This window comes from Sinocyclocheilus rhinocerous, unplaced genomic scaffold (genome assembly GCF_001515625.1).
Source record: "Sinocyclocheilus rhinocerous isolate Xijiao unplaced genomic scaffold, SAMN03320098_v1.1 scaffold711, whole genome shotgun sequence".
In the NCBI taxonomy this organism is placed as follows: Eukaryota; Metazoa; Chordata; class Actinopteri; order Cypriniformes; family Cyprinidae; genus Sinocyclocheilus; species Sinocyclocheilus rhinocerous.
The window spans coordinates 2,344,607-2,367,841 of NW_015641018.1; the positions used below are offsets into that span (position 1 = coordinate 2,344,607).

The 23,235-nt window shown below is 36.8% G+C and overlaps 1 long non-coding RNA gene across 1 annotated transcript in view; it reads right to left on the reverse strand.

Annotated features, from left to right (window-relative positions):
- Positions 1-259: 259 nt before the first annotated feature.
- Positions 260-23,235, reverse strand: part of LOC107753889 (uncharacterized) — a 29,576-nt gene continuing 6,600 nt past the window's right edge. Inside the window, exons 2-3 of the long non-coding RNA XR_001641518.1 lie at positions 1,741-1,893; positions 260-353 (exon numbers count right to left, since the gene is read on the reverse strand). This is a non-coding gene — a long non-coding RNA (uncharacterized LOC107753889). The remainder of the gene's footprint in view (positions 354-1,740; positions 1,894-23,235) is intronic.

A 23,235-nucleotide genomic window follows, 5' to 3' on the forward strand; every position in this document is an offset into this window, starting at 1 on the left:
CACAATGTGTTTTTTGAAGCTTAAACCACATAAACACATTTCATTACACCAAATACACAAAATAATGTTCTTTTTTAGCAATGTCATATGACCCCTTTAATCAATCCAGTAGCTGTATCAAAGTTTTGAGAAACATATGGATTGTGTTGTTAAAGTCAATTATATCAGCCTATGAACCTCAATGAGATCCTGATGTTTTTTTTAAAAGGCTATAGAAATCGGACTGTAATCTTCATGAGGTATCTTGCCTGAATGTGAGGACTGGGTCACATGCTGTTCCTCCTGATGCTCTGATGTCTGTATGCCTTCTGCTCTTCTGCCCTCACCCGTCTGATAATGACTCACAAACACGCCTACAAACAAAACCCAAGATACAGTCATGTTTTTCAGCAGGAGAGCACATGAAAAGAGGAATATATGTTTCCTTGACTGATGTAGAAAGACAGAGAGGAGAAAGAATACACAAAATGGACCAATATGTCAAAAAGTGATGTTACGGTGCGAGAAAACTATGCCAGTATATTTAGAAGATATCAGTCTTCGAGCTCAGCCTCCCACCTCAGCTTGCACTTTAAAAAAAAAAAAGTTTGACAGATGTATATCAGTGGTGTATATGGTTACATCTAATTTTGTGATATCACTACAATGGAGAGTTTTCAGGTGAGATGGAGCACTTCTAAAAGAGTATATATATATATACAGTGGGTACGGAAAGTATTCAGACCCCCTTAAATTTTTCACTCTTTGTTTTTATTTCAGCTGGTTTCTGAAGCAACATTTCTCATTTTCATTTAGTTTAACTTGATGTAAAATAACTAAAACTGTAATACATAAAAAAATTTTAAAAAAAAAAATATATATATATATATACCATATAGGCATATTTAAAATGCAACCAGAAAATCAAAAAAATATATAATGTAGTTTAAAATATGTACAAAGACTATTTTCTCAATGATACTAATAACACTGCAATAGTAAAAAAAATATATATATATATATATATTTAGAACCAGATTATGTAGTTACAGCAATTATCATGCCAGCATGAATCATATTTTGATATCATAAAAATATATAGCTGATATACTTATACTTTCTTATATGATACTTACTTGTATATATAAACCATGTACACTTATTCCAGTAATTTCAGTAGCCTAATAAAAGCTGTTTATTTTCAACACAGTCACATGAAAGTTTTGTGGGGGAAAAAACATAACTAGTAATTAATTTTGAATAATTATGCCTATTTATTCCCTGGTGTGTACAGTATAATAAATAAATAAATGTGTGTGTTTATATATATAAGACATGGCCCATTTTTCTAAATGTCAAAATAAACAGCCATCATTGTAGTTTTGAAAAAATATTATAAATATAAAAGACATATTTGCAAAATCACGTACACACACGCGAGATTCCAATCATTTCAGTAGCCTAATAAAAGCTGTTTAAGGTCACCTCAAGGGAGCAGCCATGTTCGATCACATGACCAGCTGAATATTAACCAATTACCAATTTATTTATTGTCTACTTTCACTTCTGAAATTAATTATTTTGGATGGTGGGTTCTGTTTATTCCCAGGTTTAAAAAAAAGAATTCATATTTTATATGTGGTCTCAGACTTTTGGACCCAGTATATGCAAAGAGTGGAATTTTTGGTGGAAAAGAAACAGTCCTGGGCTGCTTTTTTACTCACCTGGGACAAAGAGGTATAAGAAGGGTGATGACATCACCAGTTTGGTGGTGCAGGCATTGAAGTGCCGATAGGGAGGGGTTAAAACACAGCTCGATTAGTCCCAGACGCAGAGCTGACCAAAGACCACCTGATTAGAACCAGCGACCCGCTGGCATGCACAATAAGAGCTAATCAGAGGAGTTGAAGGAACCTAAAAGGGAACACATGAGCACATATGTAGGTAAGGAGCAGTGTGTGAGCTGTACAACATCACTGTAGACCAAGAGAGACGGTGATAAAATCCTGAGCCCTGAGTCACTGATCACTGGGCGGCTTCTGAATATGAGTCAAAACGGGACCTCTAATCAAAATTCAAAGTTAGGTGAAATTCCAAATTGAAGAATTTCAGTAGATTTGTCATCATTTGAATTGGTTGCACCCACAGAATACTGACCTGGAATTTAAATCAGAATGACATGAAAGAATAATTTCAAAGAAATTCAACACAGTCAATATTTTGAGACAAAATATAAATAGGCATTCATTTTGAATTTTCTATTAATTCTCTGGTGTGTAGAATACATTTTTGAACTAATTAGGCATGGCCTATTTTTCTAAATGTCAAAACAATGAACACAAATATATATATATATATATATATATATATATAAAGAAATTATATTTTACACGCAGATAGATAGATAGATAGATAGATAGATAATCTTGAAATTTCATTCAATTTTAATATTACTGTCTAAATTTAAATTCTGTAACTGAACTGAAATGTAAAAAAGGTATTTGCATTTAAATTCTGAACGGCACACAGCACTGTCATAATGATGTTGCAACACGGGCAACTTAAAGTTAAAGAAATGTACAATATGTTTGTTTATTTTTTGTTTGTTTTTTCATTTGCTCCATAGCTGTTCAACTGCAGAATCCAAGCATCTGTTTTGTGTGATGACCAGTCTGTCTGTCTGTGTGTGTGTGTGTGTGTGTGTTTGGAGGGTGTAGGTGATGTGTTCATGATCTGCGTTTCTGATGCATGTGTTTGTGATGTGTTGTTTCTAAGGGAGTGTGTTAAAGGCTGGGTTATGATACTGACCAGCCATGAGAACTGAGTGCAGGTATGTGTACTTCAACAAAAGCCAGAACAGTCAACTGACAGAAAGAAAAAGGAAAAAATTTTCTAACCACAATCTTACTGATTTCTTTCAGAGAAAGAAAGAGTTAGTAATTTTAAATGTAAAAGGTATACATGTATATAGATAGATTTATTCAAGATACATACTAAGATGAGAGAAAGTAAATATTTTTCAATCGTCAAATTGTCTTATTTTGAGAAAAAAACATGATTAAAATAAAAATAAAAATTACAATTATGATTTTAATATATATATTAAAATCATAATTGAATTTTTTTTCTTTAGGTAAAGTAATTTTTGAAAATATATAATACTGTATAACATGTAATTATTATAATATATATAGAATATAGATTTGTTTATAGTTTATCTAAAAAAGTCTTATAAACTCTTAAATGTGTACTGCAACTAATTTGCTGTAGATGGGCAGGTTTATACCAAAAAAAAACAAAGGCACAATATGTAAGATTTTTTTATTAAAATATCCAAAAACCACTAAAACAGTGTTATATATTTTGCTGACTTGTGTACTTACATTATCCCAAATTTTCTGAAGAATGTTTCAATCCAGAGAAATAAGCAATTTTAACTAGTGACACGGGCCGTGTCCATAGTGTCATTGTGTCGCCTGCCAATGACGTCATAACCCCTCGATTTCCGGTTTTGTTTTGTAGAAAACATGGAAACACCAAAGACGCTTTAATATGTTGTGCGTTTTAATAGACAGGTGACGACTTCACAGAGTAGCATTATAACAGAACTTTCAAACGTATCTAGTATGATAAAACAGCGCTGCTTCCTTCCGCTACTTTCCGGAAGGAGCGGAAGCGGTCGACTGTGGCATAATAAAAGCGCCGCTGCTTTCGAGCCGTGTGTCACGCTCATTCAGCGGCCTCGTTTCGCTTCGACGGCTTTCAGCCTCACCCTGCTTCATTCTACTACGTTAATAAATCATTAGCTCATCCATGAACATGATTTCTGCCCGAGTCCCGTCGGATTGCATCGGCTGTGGGGATGAAGACCACAACTCCCATGATTCCACACTCAGTCACGGCGTCATCAAACTATGCCTTTGTTTTGAATACGCGCCCTCTAGCGGCAAAAAATTACATACAGTGGTGTGAAAAAGTTTTTGCCCCCTTCCTGTTTTTTTAATTGTTTGCATATTTGTCACACTTAAAAGATTCAGATCATCAAACTAATTTTAATATTACACAAGCCTTTAACAACAGCATAAATGTAGATTATTATAAATGTAGTCTGCTGCATAAATGTTACGATTATTAACACATAAATTGTTCTTGCAACTGCGTAGAACCGGACTTAGCTGAATCTGAATGGGTCTTGAACAAAGTAAAAAGAGCCTGCAGTTGAGACAGCACATTCAATACAAAAGACAGTTTCCCTGAATGAGTAGGTGGAGATTTACTTGAGTTCCTCACTGGTTACATCACAGCTTGTCTCTCGGGTGCCCGGTAAAACACTCTACGTGACAGAGATAGCTGGCTTGAGGAATCAGACACATTTATCAAGCCTAAGAAGACAGCAGCTCTGTAGCCGATGGGAGAGGCGGCCTGCTCCCGGCCACAGCGGCAGCTGCCATTGACAATTTTGTCACCTTCTGGAAGATGAATAGGTGAAAGGCTTTGAGGGATGAGAGGAGAAGAGACTGAGAACGTGTGAGTCCCAGTGGAGTTCTTGACAGTCCGTAATCTGCTCTTCACTAGGTCTGGCCGTCACCCTTCATCGTCTCAGATGGTGACTCCTGCCAAACTTTGTGTGAGAGCCTCACCGCCTCTGTCTCTCTTTCCTTCCCCCGGCCCTCTTTTCCTTCATCAACACACGACTTTCAGAATGAAACGTAACATGAGAAACTTTGAGAAAGATGTAAAGCTCCAACAAGAGGCTCATGCTGTGGTCAAGTCCTCCTGGGAAGTCATCGTAAGTGATGTTGGACAAAATAAAATGGGTTCGCCGGGCAATTTCATGTTTGTTTTTTTTCTCTTTTTCATTTCCAGGCAAAGACAGGATTTTAGCACTAACGAGCTAATAGAACTAATGCTTCAATTAGCTCATTAGCACTAATTGATTTATTGCAAGCTTCAAGTGGAGTCTGAAAGTAAAGTTGTACTCCACTCATATTTCTCAATAAATTCCTCAATAAATCTTGGGTCGGTGAAGGAGGTGTGTTTACATGAAAGATGGTGGAAAGCAACTCTACAGCAAATGATTTTGCGAAGTTTTCAGTCCTGTATTTCAATAATATTAATTTGTTAAAATACTTAATTATTTCATAGATACACACATTAATACGCACATTAATTAATCATATACGTTTTTTAAAACTAATAAAGGTGTATTTATGCTAATCCACTACCAGGTCTCCCTTTTTTTTATCAGCCAAATCCCTCTGACATAAAATATTTACTTGAAACACCCTCTGAGATTTAAAAGTAATTTTCAATCATTTAAAAACATTCAGGGTTGTTATAATACTAAAAAAATAATAATAATAATAATAATAAAAATGAAACTTTAATTAAAGCCATTTAAAATTAAAGCCATTCTTTACTTGAATTAAAATAAATATTACCTAAAATAAAAAATTATATAATTTTTGTTTAAACTATCTCATTTTGATGTACTAAAATAAAAAATAAAACAAATAAAAAATAATTAAACTAAAAAAACTATACACATATTAAAAAATGATAAAAACACACAACATTTTTAAAACGATAAAAATAAAATGGAAAATATAAAAACGAATTCGAAATATTAATAAAAACTATAAAAGTGTCTCGATACTAAATTGCAGTGCACAGTTTTCTGATGTTGGTTAATGATCACATCGCATGCAGATAAACTCATAAATGATTTAATCTTTTCTTTAGTTGTTTTTATTTCACAAATATTTATTATTATAATTATTTGACTTTATTATTTTTTATACTACCAAAGAAAAAAACAGCGTTAGCCATCATTTTGTAAATGTATTGTGTTTTAGATTTTTTTAATATGTTGTTTCTGACTTGGATGTAGGATCTCTCCAGGCAGACTTGAATGCTTTCTTATGCTGCCACTAAGAATCATGGGAACTGTAGTTTGGTCACACAAGCCTCCTCAGCTTCAGTTCAACTAAGTAAGTGGTATTTTCAGTCAAGCTTCGCCGTTGTTCATCAACAACACGCAAAATGCATACAAACTAAACCAACATTCACATCTCCAACTAAATTCTCACTCGGAAACCTCTAAAGCAAACAGAGATGACAGACAAGAATGCAGGTGCTCAAAGAAAGCCGTCCATCCCAGGAAACACAATAACCAGTTAGAGGTCGCTTGAGGACCCATCAGGCATTAATTGGGCTGTACTTTATTGTGTTTTTGCAGGAAAAGACCCTTCCGTCCAATCAAAGTGTTGAAAAGGTCCTTCAGGATTTGAGTGTGATGGGAATGGCAGAGGCTCTCCAGAGGTCTAAGCAGAATGATGAGCGGAAAAACGCTGTCCTTTCTGCCCACTGTACACCTCACAAGTGCATCCAATTAGAGTAATTGAAAAAGGGAGACATGTCCAATTAATTGTTTGTTCAGAGGAAGCAGAAATGGTGTAGAGTGGTTTGAGGCAGGTCGTAAGCAGAAAGAAAATGGGCAATTATTTACGTCTCACATGCCAGCACCTTTATCTGGCCATTCACTCTCAACAGGGTTTCCTGTAAATAAAAAATGGAATGGGCAAAAAGCAAGGGCTGGCGGGTGGGCGGTGGAGGGCAAAAACGGGACCGCTAAGAGAAAAAGGTGCTCGTGACGGGTGGCATTGAACCAGAACTTTGCATAATACCCCTTTAGGCAAAAGCGGCGAACTGACAGGGGCATCTGAACTGTGGACATGCCTAACTAGCCAATGGAGCCATTAGGAAGGCCTGGTGCGGAGTTTTGCCTTCACGTGTCAAATCATGCATGCTCGCTCATCTTTTCCTCACCAGACAACACATCAAAACCTTTCCCGTTCCATTCTCTGGACGCCGTGCACAGCAATTTATATTGATCACTCTGACAGTGTGATCATTCGACGGTGTGCCAAGATTTGGGCGGCACTTACCGCTTCCAGGATATGTGCCATAAGTAGTTTGCGCGGTGGGGGGAGAGCATCTCCACTACATTTGGCCATTTTTTAGCTGCGTGTTTTTGTGTGTATTATGGGGATCGAAGGAATTAGCATATAAACGATTCGCTCACTTGGTGATTTCTGCTTTGGTGCAGTCAGCCAGAGCGTTCTGACCTTTAAAAACCTTGCAAAGTCGATCTGAAATTGTCTAGAGTTAACTTTTTCGTTTGGGCGAGTTAATTCTTGCAGGCCCAATGCATACATAAACATGGCAGCCATTAGCAAACGTTGATCTTCCGCTATTATACTCCCATTTTCGGACAACTGGGAGTCTGGACCCTGCTTTAATAATTGTACAGATACAAACTGCAGCGTTATATGCACATGGTCCACTTAATGAAGACCCTAGGCACCACAGTAAACAAGTAAAGGGCAGTTTGAGTCACAAGTATCGGTGAGTGATGGAGAAAAAGCAAGCTGCTGAGTTTAGAATGCAGATATATGTGCCTCATGAGAGTTTGATATAAAATAGGCACGGATTCAGATCGTAAATGTCATGTGACTCATATGAAGTCACCGGAAAATTACGTCTTGACAGGCTGACATCCTGAGCTGTGACATGGAATGCACCAAACAGTGAAAAATAGGTCTAATATGTCAAACAGTCACTGGTCAAACATCTACTGTAGCATAATAAAACTTTTGCTACTTTGCTTTTGTTTTATTTAATCAACATAGATATTATAGCAACTGGCTTTGATGAGTTTGTCAACCAATTTTTTATAGTGATTCAACTACAAAACTACAACATCTTTCTGCGTAACCATTTGAATTGTTAGAATATTGCTCTGAACATTTAATTAAATTATTTTTTTTTTTTATAAAAAATGTTGCTTCATTCCATTCGTTTACATGGAGAGGGCGGGGTTTATGACCTTTACTACATGTTTTGGCTTCACTTTTCAGGACGTGTGTGGCACACTTGATAAAGACATAATGGTGCGTTCAATTCATGTCGGATAGATCGTATTTACGAGTTGAACGCACATGAATGCTACCACAAAGTCGTTATTACGAGTGGGAAACTCAAAATTTTCTTTAAGCCCCAAGTTTCCGAGTTGGGGGCGTGTCAATGAGAAACATGGCGGAATTGATGGATGCAACGTCTGTAGTTGACGGACATGCTTCATTTCTGAATGAATCACAAGTTTGAACGAATTGGTTGAATGAATGACTGAATGACTCACTCATTAAGACTGTAACCTGCTGCCACCTATTAGCGGTTTTAGATTTATATTTAGCATATCATTTCCATTTTTAACCATTTAATATTTCAGCATTCCTTTAAAAAAAAACATCAAAACCCATTTATTATCAATATTTATGCAATGTTGAATCAAAACATTTCTTTCTAAAGCTACTTTTTGTAGTGTCTATTCAAAACTTTTCTCATGTAACACAATAATGACTTTAAATGATTTTTTGGGGACTAATTTCTCAGCCAAAATTGATATGTGATTAATTAATAAGCACATCAAATGTAATTCACTAGATTACAATTTTGAATCGTTTGACAGCCCTAGTATTATTATTTTTGATTGTTGATGAAAGCATATTTATGTGTATGTTTCAGTTGAGTGGATTCCATGTTCGAAAAGATTCTCTTGATAGTTTTACTAACTCTCTAGTTAGGTTTCCCAAGCGCACACAAACATTTTCTGTCAGACTATCGAGTGCTAAGTGTTACCCGTGATTGACCTTGGTTTGACCTCAGCGCTGTGGAGGTGGCAATTACTCAACACCTAATTCCGTGACAAATGTTTTAAAGATCTGGATTGAGATGAGATTTTGAGCGATCAGTTTGGTCTTATCTTCAGCAGCTAATGACATTCTGAAGATCATCATCATTTCCTCTGCAAAGCCTCGGTCTTCCCGAGAGGCAGCGTTAAATGAACCTCGCTCAGGCCAAATCAGCTTAACTTCCTCTCAGCATGATAACGATACCGTCTCTTGCCCCCGGGACGATTCTCTCGGTGGGTGAGTGATGACAAACGCCCCCGTCTCCATCACCCACCGCATCAGTCCCAATCTTCCAGATAAACGAGGGTAACTACAACGACGACTTACATATCTCCATAAAAATAACAGTTGATGAGGAAGCCATTTTCTTCATTCGGCTCCAGTGGTGGAGATGCTTTGAAACCATAGCTTGCCAAGCTACAAACTGCTCATAATTTAAAGTGGTTTAAAACTGCAGTTAAACTAGTCTTTTGTAAAAGTAGTTAGCCCAAGGTGGTCTACAGTACGTCGAGAGAGCAACACAACATAGCTAACATTAGCTAGCACATAAACTAAAGCTACTTAAGAGGAAAATTTCAGTATTAACCTTGACCACTATTTCCTAAATACAGCTTAAAAACTAGAATACCAAATTTTCGAAACAGTTGTAGCTGTTAACTGGTTAGCTGGTAACATAAAATGCCATGCATTTACAAGAATTAGTGAAGTGAATGGATTACATGAACCAATTCACACGAACCACTTCACTAGAATTTCCAATACAGCAAAAAAAAAAAAAAAACAAGTGTACATTTTGAAATGTGACATTAAAAACAGCAGTGCGGTGCTCTTGGTGAAAAGTAGGTTGTTAAAAGCAGCCGAGCTACTATCATGCTACTGAAAAATGTAGTTTCTAGAGTCGCTGCTTTTAGTTAGCTACTCTCTGCTCACTTCTGTTTTACTCTTTTTCTTTTTCCATCTCTCACTTTCTCTCTCCCTCTCTCTGATTGATGGGATGTGAGCTGTGGTATGAGTTCGGACAAGCTTAAAGATGTCAGCACCAGCAACATCGTGGAAAAGCCATGAACACCTTCTCACTGCCTCTTCTGACAGCGTCAGCGAGAAGACGGACTGATGAGGAATGAGACCAGGAAGATGGATGCACTGGCAAGGAGAGCAGAACGATGGATGAATCGGAAAGGTACGAAGAAAGATGGATAGATGTCTCAACTGTCAAACACGTTACCAGTCATGTGTGAGGGGCATCAGTCTTAACTGAGTCCAAAACTAAAAATTAAATCAATCGCAGCAGAGCGTGAAGTATCAATGCCTTATCATTCAAAACTGCTTTGTTTTTTCAACTGTAAGTTCGAATTAAAGGGATAGTTCACCCAAAAAGGAAAAATCTGTCATCATTTACTCATCCTCCAAACCTGTATGAGTTTCTTTTTTCTGTTGAACACAAACGATATTTTGAAGAAGTTGTTGGTCCCCATTGACTTCCATAGTATGGAAAATACAGTGAATATATATACAGTATATATATATATATATATATATTTTGTTTGTTTATGTTTGGCTTTTCCTGATAAATGCATATGAATAAATAAACACTAATCTCACATGTCTTCTCTAGAGTTTCAAAAAGAGATCATAATGTCTCAGAAAAGTCTGCGACCAAAATTCACAGATTTCAATGTACGCACCAGTTATATTTGAGTATTATTTATATACAAAACTTTAATTTTCATTCTTTTTATATTTTAATTTTAATTTAAGTTTTAGTGCTTTTACTATGTGCTTTTGACATTTTAAAATGTTAATACAGCTTTAATACAGTTGTACTAATTTAAGTACTTCAACTTAAAGGCAACATTTCTCTTTTTTTGTTCACGTTTTTCATCTAACATTCATATTTTATTATATTTTTTGTGTCACTTTCATTTTAATGGCCAAAAGCAATTTTTAAAAGTTATTAGATTTTATAACAATAACACTGATTCAAAACTTCCTCTTCAAAATTGTCCACAATCAAATGATCGGAGCTTCTGTCCACATTTATTTAAGATTCAAATGACATATTTGGAAAAATAAAGTTGACTATTAAATAAAATACACTGAACAAAATTATAAACGCAACACTTTTGTTTTTGCCCCCATTTTTCATGAGCTGAACTCAAAGATCTAAGACTTTTTCTATGTACACAAAAGGCCTATTTCTCTCAAACCCATTGTTGTGCCATTCATCCACGACCTCATGTTGCAGCATGATAATGCACGGCCCCATGTTGCAAGGATCTGTACACAATTCAAGTGCTCACTAACACAGATTTAGACAGATTTGTGAACAATATGAGAGAGAAATAGGCCTTTTGTGTACATAGAAAAAGTCTTAGATCTTTGAGTTCAGCTCATGAAAAACGGGGGCAAAAACAAAAGTGTTGCGTTTATAATTTTGTTCAGTGGATGAGTGAGAACTCTGTGATATAGCAACCTATGAGCAATAACATTTTCCCACGAGTTTATCACAGTACCACTTCTTCTGTGATATCATCTCCATCCATAATGCTCATTAAAAGGTCAAAAATAGTGTTTAAAAGGACAGTGAATTCTGACACCTCTAGTTTTTAATTGAACAGATTGTTCAGCTGACAAAACATCTTTCCAAAAAAACTTTGGTAGAGAAAACATCCATAAAACATGAAAATTATGTGATCTAGGACCTTTGATGTGCCATTGTAGAGATTAAGTCTATCCCTCACAGCCTTCTACTTATTTGCGTTAAAGGGCTCATATGACGTTGCTAAAAAGAACATTATTTGGTGTATTTGGTGTAATGCAATGTGTTTATGCGGTTTAAGGTTAAAAAAACACATTATTTTCCATATAATGTACATTATTGTTTGTTTCCCAGCGGGACGAGACTCAGTCCAGCTGCTCTGCTCGTGCACATCCCATCATCGGTTCTCTTTTAGCAGTTCAGTCAATGTACTGTTAGGAGTAACTGAATAACTCGGGATGTTGGTTTATTTCGCGTCAGAGGGAGTGTCAGGCACGTTTATATAAACCGAATAACTTAAGTAATTTGTGGATTAGTGCGCACTGGAAACGCGAACCGTTTCAAACGATTCAGTTCGATTTGGTGAACTGGTTCGACCGGTTCACTAAGAAGATCCGGTTAAATAGAACGATTCGTTCACGACATATGAAGCATGATGTAGCGTAACAATGTATGAAGATTTTTTCACACCAAGCAGCCTCCTCTTGGTCAGTGTGGCAAATCCATGTAAAGAACTTCAAAATCAAAATCAGGGAATCTTTCACCCTCACGCGAATTTCCAGAGTACATAGATTTCTATTGCAAAGACTGGATTGCACCTGTGAAAATTTGGCGAACAATGGTAAATGTGAACGCACCTAAAGCCCTTACACTCTTCTGTTGAGATTTTTGGTCAGTGACACTATGATTGTTTTTTATTTATTAAAAACATATAAAAAATGCAATTCATACAATGATTTGATTTAATTTCTAAATTTGTAATTAATTTGTACTTGTATATACTGTATAGAGGGTGGGAGGTCAATAAATACCAGATCATTTGAACTTTGAATATTCTGAATACAATTTTCTTTATCTTGTGCACTCTTGATCTACTTTATTCCATTCAGACTGCTTTTATGAACCCAAATATGAAGATGAAATCCAAGTGACTCTTTGAAATATCCTACAAACATTTTCCATGTGAGCTTCACGCATGACTGGCACACCTCTTGAGTGTTCATCTGTCCCACGAGCCTGACAGTTCAACCTTTAGTCCTCATTTTCCATGGGCTGGTCCTGCTTCGATCTGGGTCATGGGGCCAGCGCTCGTCCAGACCTCGAGGAAAGAGTGACAGTACAGCCAAAGGCAAATTCCAATAGTTTTCCAGCAGGGGCTTTGTATCCCCACTGAGAGTGTTGATGGCTCCGGAGCACAGCGAGGACAGGGGTGGGTATCGACGCAATCGCTCATTGAAAACATACGGAGAGCCAACAAGAGAACAGAGCCTGATAAACACCCTATCTGTGCACAAGTCAATTAGAAGAGGGTGTCTAAATGTCGGCACTGGGGTGCGTTCAAACACACACGCTCAAATACGCCCTACAAAGGCATTACAAGAAAAAATAGACGCATCTCTTTCGCTTTATTACATTTTCAAAACGCAGGCGGCAACAGTAGGCATAGCGCAGGGCCTCCACCGGCTTATATGAATAACTTAGAGACCACCGACGGCTGCTCCTGATAGCTGGAAAACTCATGATGGCTTTTGAGTGAGAACTCCAGGGCGGGAAGTGATCGCCGCATGCATCTTTGAACTGTTGTCTAACTGCTGGTGGCAGCACAGAGCTGCTGCAGGGCCGACGGCGAGCGGGGCAGAATTGCCTCAGCCTGGTGCCGCCATCAGATGCAGAGGAAGATGGAGATGTGCAGTTAAGAGCCTCGTTTAGGGAGGACTCAGATGCTCCACATGCCTCCCATTGTTTGTGTGTGTGTGTGTGTGCGTGTGTGATGTTTGAGAGACACAGAAGCAGAGCGGATTTTCACTTTGGGAAGCCACAAGTGATTTCGCACTTTAGGTTGTAACTAAATAAAAGTAGTGGTGCTACTAACTTAACTGCATTTTGTCCGTTTTTTTTAACAACTTTCAAGTAAAGTAGCAGTTAATATGACAAATGCTACAGTAATGTATCAGGCATTGTTGATGTCAGCAGGCAATGTCTGAGCCTACAGGGGACGGACGGATGGATGGATGGACTGAACTATCTTAGACGGCATTTTCCAAAAAGCATTGTAGGCCCAAGAATATCATAGAAACCATTGGCACCAATGGTCTCTAATGATCTACTTAGGCTTATGATGCGTTTGGGGAAACTCAGCTTTGATTAATTCTAGTGAATGTTTCAATGGTTCATTTGCATTGATTAAATAATTCTTAATAAATATTCAAGATCTATAAAAATCTTCAAATAAATTTTGGTAAGAGCAAAGATTACTTATTAAAATATATTTTATGCAATCTATAACTATACCTAAAAAGTTCTGAAATGTTATATATATATATATATATATATATATATATAAACATTTATACAATTATATATACAAAATAACACATGCATGTATGTTTAATAAAAAATATGTAATGTTTATATATTAAATATTTATAATATAAATTATATTAATATAAATATATACATGTAAATACATGTAAATATTTTCAAAATATATACTTATGAGGGGCAGTACAAGCCATAATTCATTCTGGCTCTCTCACACACTTACATTTTCCTTTCGCATTCATACATTTCTATTCTCACACACTTACATTTTCCTTTCACATACATACAGTTGTGCTCAAAATTATTCATACCTTTGGTAAATATTATCAAAGAAGGCTGTGAAAATAAATCCACATTGTTTATCCACTTGATCTTTCATTCAAAAATTGTAAAAAATTCTAAACTTCAATAAAAGTAGAAAAAAAAGTGAAAGTGGGGTCAAATCACATTATGAAATAAATATTTTTTTCTGATAAAAGATGAAATTTTTCCAAGAGGACGTGTGTCTATATCGTCCTAATGCACGGTGAGGAGGAGAGTTTGAGTGGCCAAAGACTCCAAGGATCACAGATGGAGAACTGCAGAAAATAATTGAGTCTTGGGGTCAGAAAGCCTAAAAAAAAACAATGTTGTTTGGGAGGGTTTCAAGAAAAAACTAGAAAAGAAAACGCTCTCATCCAAAAACAAACTCCAGCATATTTATTTGCTAGACACGATTGGAACTTTAAACGGGACTGGGTTCAATGGTCAGATGAAACTAAAAAATGTTTACTACTTTTTAGCAGCAAACACTCAAGATGGGTTTGGTGCACACATGGATAAAAAAGTACCCCATGTGCACAATGAAATATACTGCTGGATCTTTAATGTTGTGGGCCTATTTTCTGCCGGAGATCTTGTATATCTTGTTCAGATAGATGGCATAATGGATTCTATAAAATACCAATGGATAAAAAATTTAAAACTGACTGTCCATGCTAGAAATCTTATTATGGGCCATGGTTGGATCTTCCAACAGGACAATGGATCCACAAACAAACATCAAAATCAAAACAAAAATGGGTCACTGAGAACAAAAGCCCTGGCCGTCCCAGTCCTCTGGCCTGAACCCTGTAGAAAATGAGTGTGGTGAACTGAAGAGGAGAAGCATCAACATGCAGCTGGAAATCTGAAGGGTCTGGAGAGATTCTGGATGAAGGAATGGTCTCTGATCTCCTATCAGAATCTGTTCTCTAAACTCTTCAGGCATTATAGGTGAAGACTCAGAGCTGGTCTCTTGGCAAAAGGAGGTTGCAAAAAGTATTGGATAAAAGGGTATGATTAATTGTGACCAATGTGTATTAGAGAATGTAATTCTCACACACTTACATTCTCCTTTCGCATACATACATTTCTATTCTCACACACTTACATTACATTCTCTTTTCGTATGCATGTATTTTAACTCTCACACACATACATTCTTGTTTCACATACATGTTTCTGCTTACATATATATGCACTTTTACTTTTCAACACATACATGTATTCTTACTTTCACGCACATATATTTACACTTCCACACATATGTATTCTTTATTTTTACATGCCCATATTCTAACAGTCATATAAATATATTGTCACTTTCACATATGTATATGTTTCTCACTCATATGCATGCATGTCTGATCTTTTTTTTTTATCCATTACTTCCTCTTTAAGCAGGAACTCTCTCTCAAACCAGGAAATACATATGCAAGATTTGCTCAGCTCATCCTAACACAACTATACAATTATGCTATTCAAAGTCATCCTGTTTTCTTTTCAAGTACATTTTTTTTATTTTAATTTTAAAATATCATTATGTAACCCACTTGTTCTACCGATCTATGTACAAAAATATGCACTGATCAGGAATTTTCGTGACTGATTCCAATTGCCGATTTTTTTTACAATGTAATGGGCCGGTTTCCTTACTCGTTGCCAATTTATTTTGTTTTTATTTATTTATTTATTTTCATTTATTAATTGTTTATTTTGCTCTGTTACTGAACAGCAACAGCAATATGTGTGTATAAGTGTTTTCATTGCTGTACACAGTGCTGCGCTTATCAAAACTCCTTTAATAATACTGTATGTATTTTACAGAAGAGGAAAAGAAAATGGCATGAATGTTTTTCTGAAGACAGTTCTCCTCAGAAATACATTCATAATAACCCCCACCCCAATTCAATATGGTTTTCTCCCAGTATTTCGAGCATCTCAAACAATGAATTTGTTCTGTCTGGTACAGTATTTTCTCTGCTTGCTATTCTCTCCACTTCAGTGCATCTTTCTTACAGATAATATCATGATGATCACTATAAGTTTGTGTTACCGAATGGTATCCTGTCAGGAATAACCTTCCCTCGCTGTTTATGGGTTGTTTTTGATTACTGTCACACGGTGTCTACAACGGACGCGACAGATGTCATGTCGCGCCGCGCCGCAACAGTCTAGTCTACACTGGACGCGACAAAGCAACCGTTGCAAATCATTTTAACTTTGTGTCAGTACGTCATAAACAAAACGATGCATCAGTTTACTGTCGGGGATTTGTCGTGTCGCGCCACATCCAGTGTAGACAGCATCACTGATTATAATGGGTTCTATAGTATTTTGACGCATCGCGCCACGCCGCCATAGACTGTATAAAAACATGGACGTAGTGTCCGTGACGTCACCCGTAGGTTTCTGAAGAGCGTTTTTGAAGCTCAAAGTGGGCGGAGCCGGCCGTCGCCATCTTGGCAGCGCGTCACTCCCGAATAATCAAAAATGGGCAAAGAGGCGAGAGCTGGTTGCTGAAACCATACCCACCTAGCTCAACGGTGGTGACAGCAGCGGCAATCCACCTGTCACTCAAGTGGCCACGCCCTTAATTATGCAGAACTTTAAGGCTTAGTATAATTTAAACGGATGAGTTATAAAAATATTCACCCCCCTCACAGTTGTCATGAAGGGCAAAATTAGGTACAGTATATAGACCAAAACCACATTTTGTACCAGGCTGTAGTTGGGCATTTTAACATGGGGAGTCTATGGGACTGACTCCCTTTTGGAGCCAGCCTCTAGTGGCCAGTCGATGAATTGCAGTTTTAGTCACTTCTGTGTTGGTTTCACGAGAGAGATCGGAAGGTTGCCGCTTGCGTCCGGTGTAGACGCGTTTCAGTTTAAATGCCGGCGATGTTGCCAGATATTGCTATGAAAAACACAAAACTATCTAAAAATAAATAAACCGCAATGAGTCCAAATCTTGAGTAATGGAAATAATATAAAAATATTGCTGACCCTAACCTGATTCTGCCACCTTCCACTTTATTCGCTTCTTAAATTGTCATATAAGTGGAAAGAACAAATCCATAGATGCTTATAATAAGTGTATCTGGCAACACAGCTAAGGCTGCGCCCTCAATCACGCACCTAACCTGCCTTCCGTTTCCACTATACTCTCACACATACATATATTCTTCTCTTACATATACATATTTTCTTTAGACATACATGCATTTTCTTCTTACATTTATTTATTTTTTATAATATTGAATGTATACTTTGAACACATTTGCGTACCAAAATGTATAAATGAGTGAAGATTTGGTTAGCATGATTCAGTTTGCCCCTGCTACTGCCACTGAGGTTAAAGGGAATGCTAACGCTAACATCTACTTTCAATTTCTTTATTGAGCTAACTACTTTGTTAATAGAAAAGTTTAACTGCGTTTAAATCGATTAACTTGTGAATTGACCATACCGTTTATCTTGTTTTAAGTCTTTACTTAGTTGAACAGATTAGACTGGGCTAAATCTAATTGTTCTGAACAGAATGAAGTTGATAAACAGACAAAAGAAGACAACAAGTGCTTCCACTCACAGCGACTGATAATGAGCAACTACCTGAGTCGACTGGCGCCATCATTAGGAGCCTGCCGGGGGAACTGCCTCTGGACGTCTAATTACACACAGGATTGTGGTGTCACTCCTAAACTCCGCTGTCATCGGACACAGATGGGGTTTGATACCTTTAATTAGTGCGCGCTGCTCCCTACACAGCTCTCGGGTGCTAATCAGAGACAACAGCGTGCAGTACATCAACATATGACCCCACTGCGGTCACACTGCGCCCCCGCCGGGCTTCGTATGGCAGTGGAGACGCAGGGGAATAATCTATTAAATACTCGACAGGAAATCGAAAGAGATGAGAGGAGAGATGATGGCTTGAACTGTGACCAGAAGAGCATGAAGGGAAAATGAAGGCCCACAGCTCCCTCTCTAGAATGAAGAGATTAGAGATCTTAAAAAGCAGTAGGAGATGTGTGAGATGTTGGAATTGGTGAGAAGTGCGAGGCATCACTCACAAGTGTGTGTGTGTGTGTGTAAGTACATGCTGCGCAAGTGTGTGAGGGCGCACAGACGAAAGGCCACACTGCAGGTGTGACCAGAAGAAATACTCAACATTTCTTTGGCACCGCTGTGCGTGTTGGAATGAGGGAAAAGGCAGTGTGTGTTTAATAATGAGAGGATATTAAAGGGATAGTTCATCCCAAAATGAAAATTCTGTCATTTATTCACCCTCATGTTGTTCAAAACCTGTATGAGTTTCTTTCTTCTATGGAACATAAAGAGTCACTTTTTGAAAAATGAAACTCATGTTGTCTGTTCAGTAAATATTAAGAACAACTTTAAGGAATGTATTTTTTTAAATATCTTCTTTTGTGTTCCAAGAAAACAAAATCATACAGGCTTGGAACAACATGAGGGTGCAAATGATGACAGAATTTTCATAGAAACTATGGCAACCAACAAAAGATTATTAATACTCTTAATTAAATTAGTCTCTTTGTATTAAGAGGCTCAAGAGTTAAATGAAAACAAGAAACAAACAGGGGCTTGACTGAGGTTTGTGTCTTTTTGTCTTTGATCATGGCATTTCAGAATAATCCAAAATATAATTACATTTGTTGATTAGAGCTTTTCAGTCATCTGATTTTCTCTCATTTTAAAAAGCATGGCATCTACTAAGAATGCAGACCCATAGGGTGCCAGAGGATTGAGTCTGAAAACTCAGAAATAAGTTGCCATTTCTGAACTTTCTATTCCATCGTCTTGAAGTCAATGGGTTTTTGAATGGGTTTTAGGTTAAATGCTTCAAATAAGGTCAGTGGTTAACACAAGCTCAAGATATTTTTATGTAAAACTTTGCTGTGACCAGCAAAAGTTTATGATTATTACATGGTTTCACAAGTGAAAGAGTAAAATGCTAAATGTAGACTTAAACTGGTGACTTTATCATCACCACCATTAAAGGGATGGTTCTCCCAGAAATGAAAATTCTGTCATTAATTACTCACCCTCATGTCGTTCCAAACCTGTAAGAGCTTTCTGACTGCATCAGACATCAGTAGTTCAACCGTAATTTTATGAAGCTACGGGAATACTTTTTGTGCACACAAGAAATTAAAAATTCTGAATTTTCCAACAATTTCTTCTCTTTGTAAACAGTTTTCACAAGAGGAAACGTTCCTAGTAGCGTCATAAAATTAAGGTTGAACCACTGATGTCACATGGACTATTTTAACAAGAATAATCTATTAAATACTCGACAGGAAATCGAAAGAGATGAGAGGAGAGATGATGGCTTGAACTGTGACCAGAAGAGCATGAAGGGAAAATGAAGGCCCACAGCTCCCTCTCTAGAATGAAGAGATTAGAGATCTTAAAAAGCAGTAGGAGATGTGTGAGATGTTGGAATTGGTGAGAAGTGCGAGGCATCACTCACAAGTGTGTGTGTGTGTGTGTAAGTACATGCTGCGCAAGTGTGTGAGGGCGCACAGACGAAAGGCCACACTGCAGGTGTGACCAGAAGAAATACTCAACATTTCTTTGGCACCGCTGTGCGTGTTGGAATGAGGGAAAAGGCAGTGTGTGTTTAATAATGAGAGGATATTAAAGGGATAGTTCATCCCAAAATGAAAATTCTGTCATTTATTCACCCTCATGTTGTTCAAAACCTGTATGAGTTTCTTTCTTCTATGGAACATAAAGAGTCACTTTTTGAAAAATGAAACTCATGTTGTCTGTTCAGTAAATATTAAGAACAACTTTAAGGAATGTATTTTTTTAAATATCTTCTTTTGTGTTCCAAGAAAACAAAATCATACAGGCTTGGAACAACATGAGGGTGCAAATGATGACAGAATTTTCATAGAAACTATGGCAACCAACAAAAGATTATTAATACTCTTAATTAAATTAGTCTCTTTGTATTAAGAGGCTCAAGAGTTAAATGAAAACAAGAAACAAACAGGGGCTTGACTGAGGTTTGTGTCTTTTTGTCTTTGATCATGGCATTTCAGAATAATCCAAAATATAATTACATTTGTTGATTAGAGCTTTTCAGTCATCTGATTTTCTCTCATTTTAAAAAGCATGGCATCTACTAAGAATGCAGACCCATAGGGTGCCAGAGGATTGAGTCTGAAAACTCAGAAATAAGTTGCCATTTCTGAACTTTCTATTCCATCGTCTTGAAGTCAATGGGTTTTTGAATGGGTTTTAGGTTAAATGCTTCAAATAAGGTCAGTGGTTAACACAAGCTCAAGATATTTTTATGTAAAACTTTGCTGTGACCAGCAAAAGTTTATGATTATTACATGGTTTCACAAGTGAAAGAGTAAAATGCTAAATGTAGACTTAAACTGGTGACTTTATCATCACCACCATTAAAGGGATGGTTCTCCCAGAAATGAAAATTCTGTCATTAATTACTCACCCTCATGTCGTTCCAAACCTGTAAGAGCTTTCTGACTGCATCAGACATCAGTAGTTCAACCGTAATTTTATGAAGCTACGGGAATACTTTTTGTGCACACAAGAAATTAAAAATTCTGAATTTTCCAACAATTTCTTCTCTTTGTAAACAGTTTTCACAAGAGGAAACGTTCCTAGTAGCGTCATAAAATTAAGGTTGAACCACTGATGTCACATGGACTATTTTAACAATGTCCTACTACCTTTCTGGGCCTTGAATATGTCAGTTGCAATGCTGTCTATGCAGGGTCAGAAAGCTCTCGGATTTCATCAAAAATATCTTATTTTTGTTGCAAAGATGAACGAAGGTCTTTCATGTTTGGAACAACATTATCATTTTTGGGTGAACTAAGCTTTAAGCTTCCTAAAATTTCCCAGAAAGTTTGAGTTAAAATAGGTTGCAGGAGCATGATTATAAACACAATGAGGCTGTGAAAGCAGACTAGTGATTAGATGAAATATTTTTATCTTGTGTTTACCTCAGACCTTATTTCAGGCATTTAACCAAAAACCCATTCAACATTAAAAACAATTGACTTCAGGACGATGGAAATGCTAAAATACTAACTCATGTCCAGGTTTGGCCTTCAAAAATTCTTCATCACTCCAACACTTTATTAAAGTATTTTTTTGTTTATGTTTTGCCGGTTGTCTTGGACTTACGCTGACACCTAGTGGTGTGGATGTAGCTAAATCATTTTAAATCAATTTAAAAGCGCAAAAAGTTTAATGATTGGGAAAATGACCTTTAGAGATCACAGGAGTCCTGTGACACCCTGACAAATTCCCCAGCAACTTTTAAATTGGCCTCTCAAAGTTGCCTCACCTCTTTGAACATAAAAGTTTACGTTTATATTGTAAACTCTGCATAAAAAGTGCAGCAAGCAATAAACTCTCAGCAAATAAGACTCAGTGGCCTATTTATACCTGTTATGACTCTGAAAAGATCTGCAAAAAAGTAGCAGCAGATTTTCACACTGCCTTCTCCAAGCCCAAATGACTTTTTCATGAGCCTAATAGGAAATTATGGGTTATTATATTCTGCCGCTTGACACCCTGATTATAAAACAGCGCAACACAAAGAACTGCAGGAGAGTGGGAGAGAAAAAAAAATAAGCCGGGGAAGAATGTACCACTTTATTTTGAAAAGAATCACATTCTCTAATTCATTACTCTCCCAAGAAGCAATATACACCTCATTACACTAAAATGAACGGAAAAAATAATTTTCCCGCCTTACATTTGCTCATGACTGCGACCTAATCCTCAGGGCCTCGGGGTAACCTACTCTACTCCCCCTCCAACATCCACCCCCCAAAAAATCTCATCAGCCCTCATTTGCCTCTAATTCAGCTATCTGTTCAAATTTAACCATCCATCTGCCCCTCTCAGCCGACAGTGGATGAGACTATAGCGAAATGTATACCATGTTTTACGAGATTTACAGCAACTACATTCATCACCAAGGAAGAAGTCCCGAGAGTTTCTTGAGTGTTCAGCCGTTAAGATAAAGACTGGAAACTAGAAAACAATTCTACGCCGGCCAGCTCTTAAGAGCCTCAATTCTCTCTTTTTAAAACATCGCAAAAGTGCCTTTTCCCCATAAAGCATGAAGTAACAACAGTCTCTGAATTCCTGCAGGCCTTGTTGGAACACATCATTAGGTTAACACGTTAAAACACAAGATATATGGCCATGTTGCTCCAAAAGAAGACTTTTTGGAACAGTTTCTTGGCACAGTCGTAAAATTCTCCACATTTACTAACGGTCCAGTGAGAGATGACAAATTCATTGGGTCTCTGATGACTGATGGAGCACTTCTTTTAATATAAGTGTTTTTGTTCTTTAGTTACCAAGGCTTTCGGATTTTACAATTTGTGTTTTAGGATTCTTCTGGCACTGTTCTCAACCTCAAAGAAAGGATGTGGGAGATAAGTCGATTCTGTCAAAGCAATCTGTCACAAACAGAATGAATAACATTTGTCTTTTTATTTTCAAATTTTTTTTTATTATTTCAGCCAATTAAATAGATTTTTTTATGGGCATTTGATAAGCATGGCTTTTATTTTTTTTTGCTTTAATTATTAGTTTTTTAATTATTATTTTGGTTAATAAAGTTGAATCCGGTTGTGGGGGGAAAAAGCACTGAAATTCTGCTTTGAAATACTGTTCAGCTGGAATCTCAAACTAGGTTGTCATCTTTTTGAGCTTGTCTGGATTAGTTATTACAAAGATCATAAATCCAAGAGTAAACTAAATGAATTACAGCATCTTATTACAAACTTTATATTTGACCACAAACATGGTACTTTAATGTCTCTACTATTGCCAAAGTCCTTATAAGGAGAGACTGTTCACTTTGCAGCCATATTTGCAAAACCTCTGGAAATCTCAAGGCATCTATTCCTGTCAACGTGAATGGGGAAATCCTGAAATCTCAAAACTGCTTGCCAAATTCACAATTCTTTTTAAATTCATTTCAAATTCATTTCAAATTCACAAGTCAGCAATAAAATCTGACATAAATTGTCTCATAATGTTTCTTATGCTCAAGCTCAAATAGCGTTTTATATATATATATATATATATATATATATA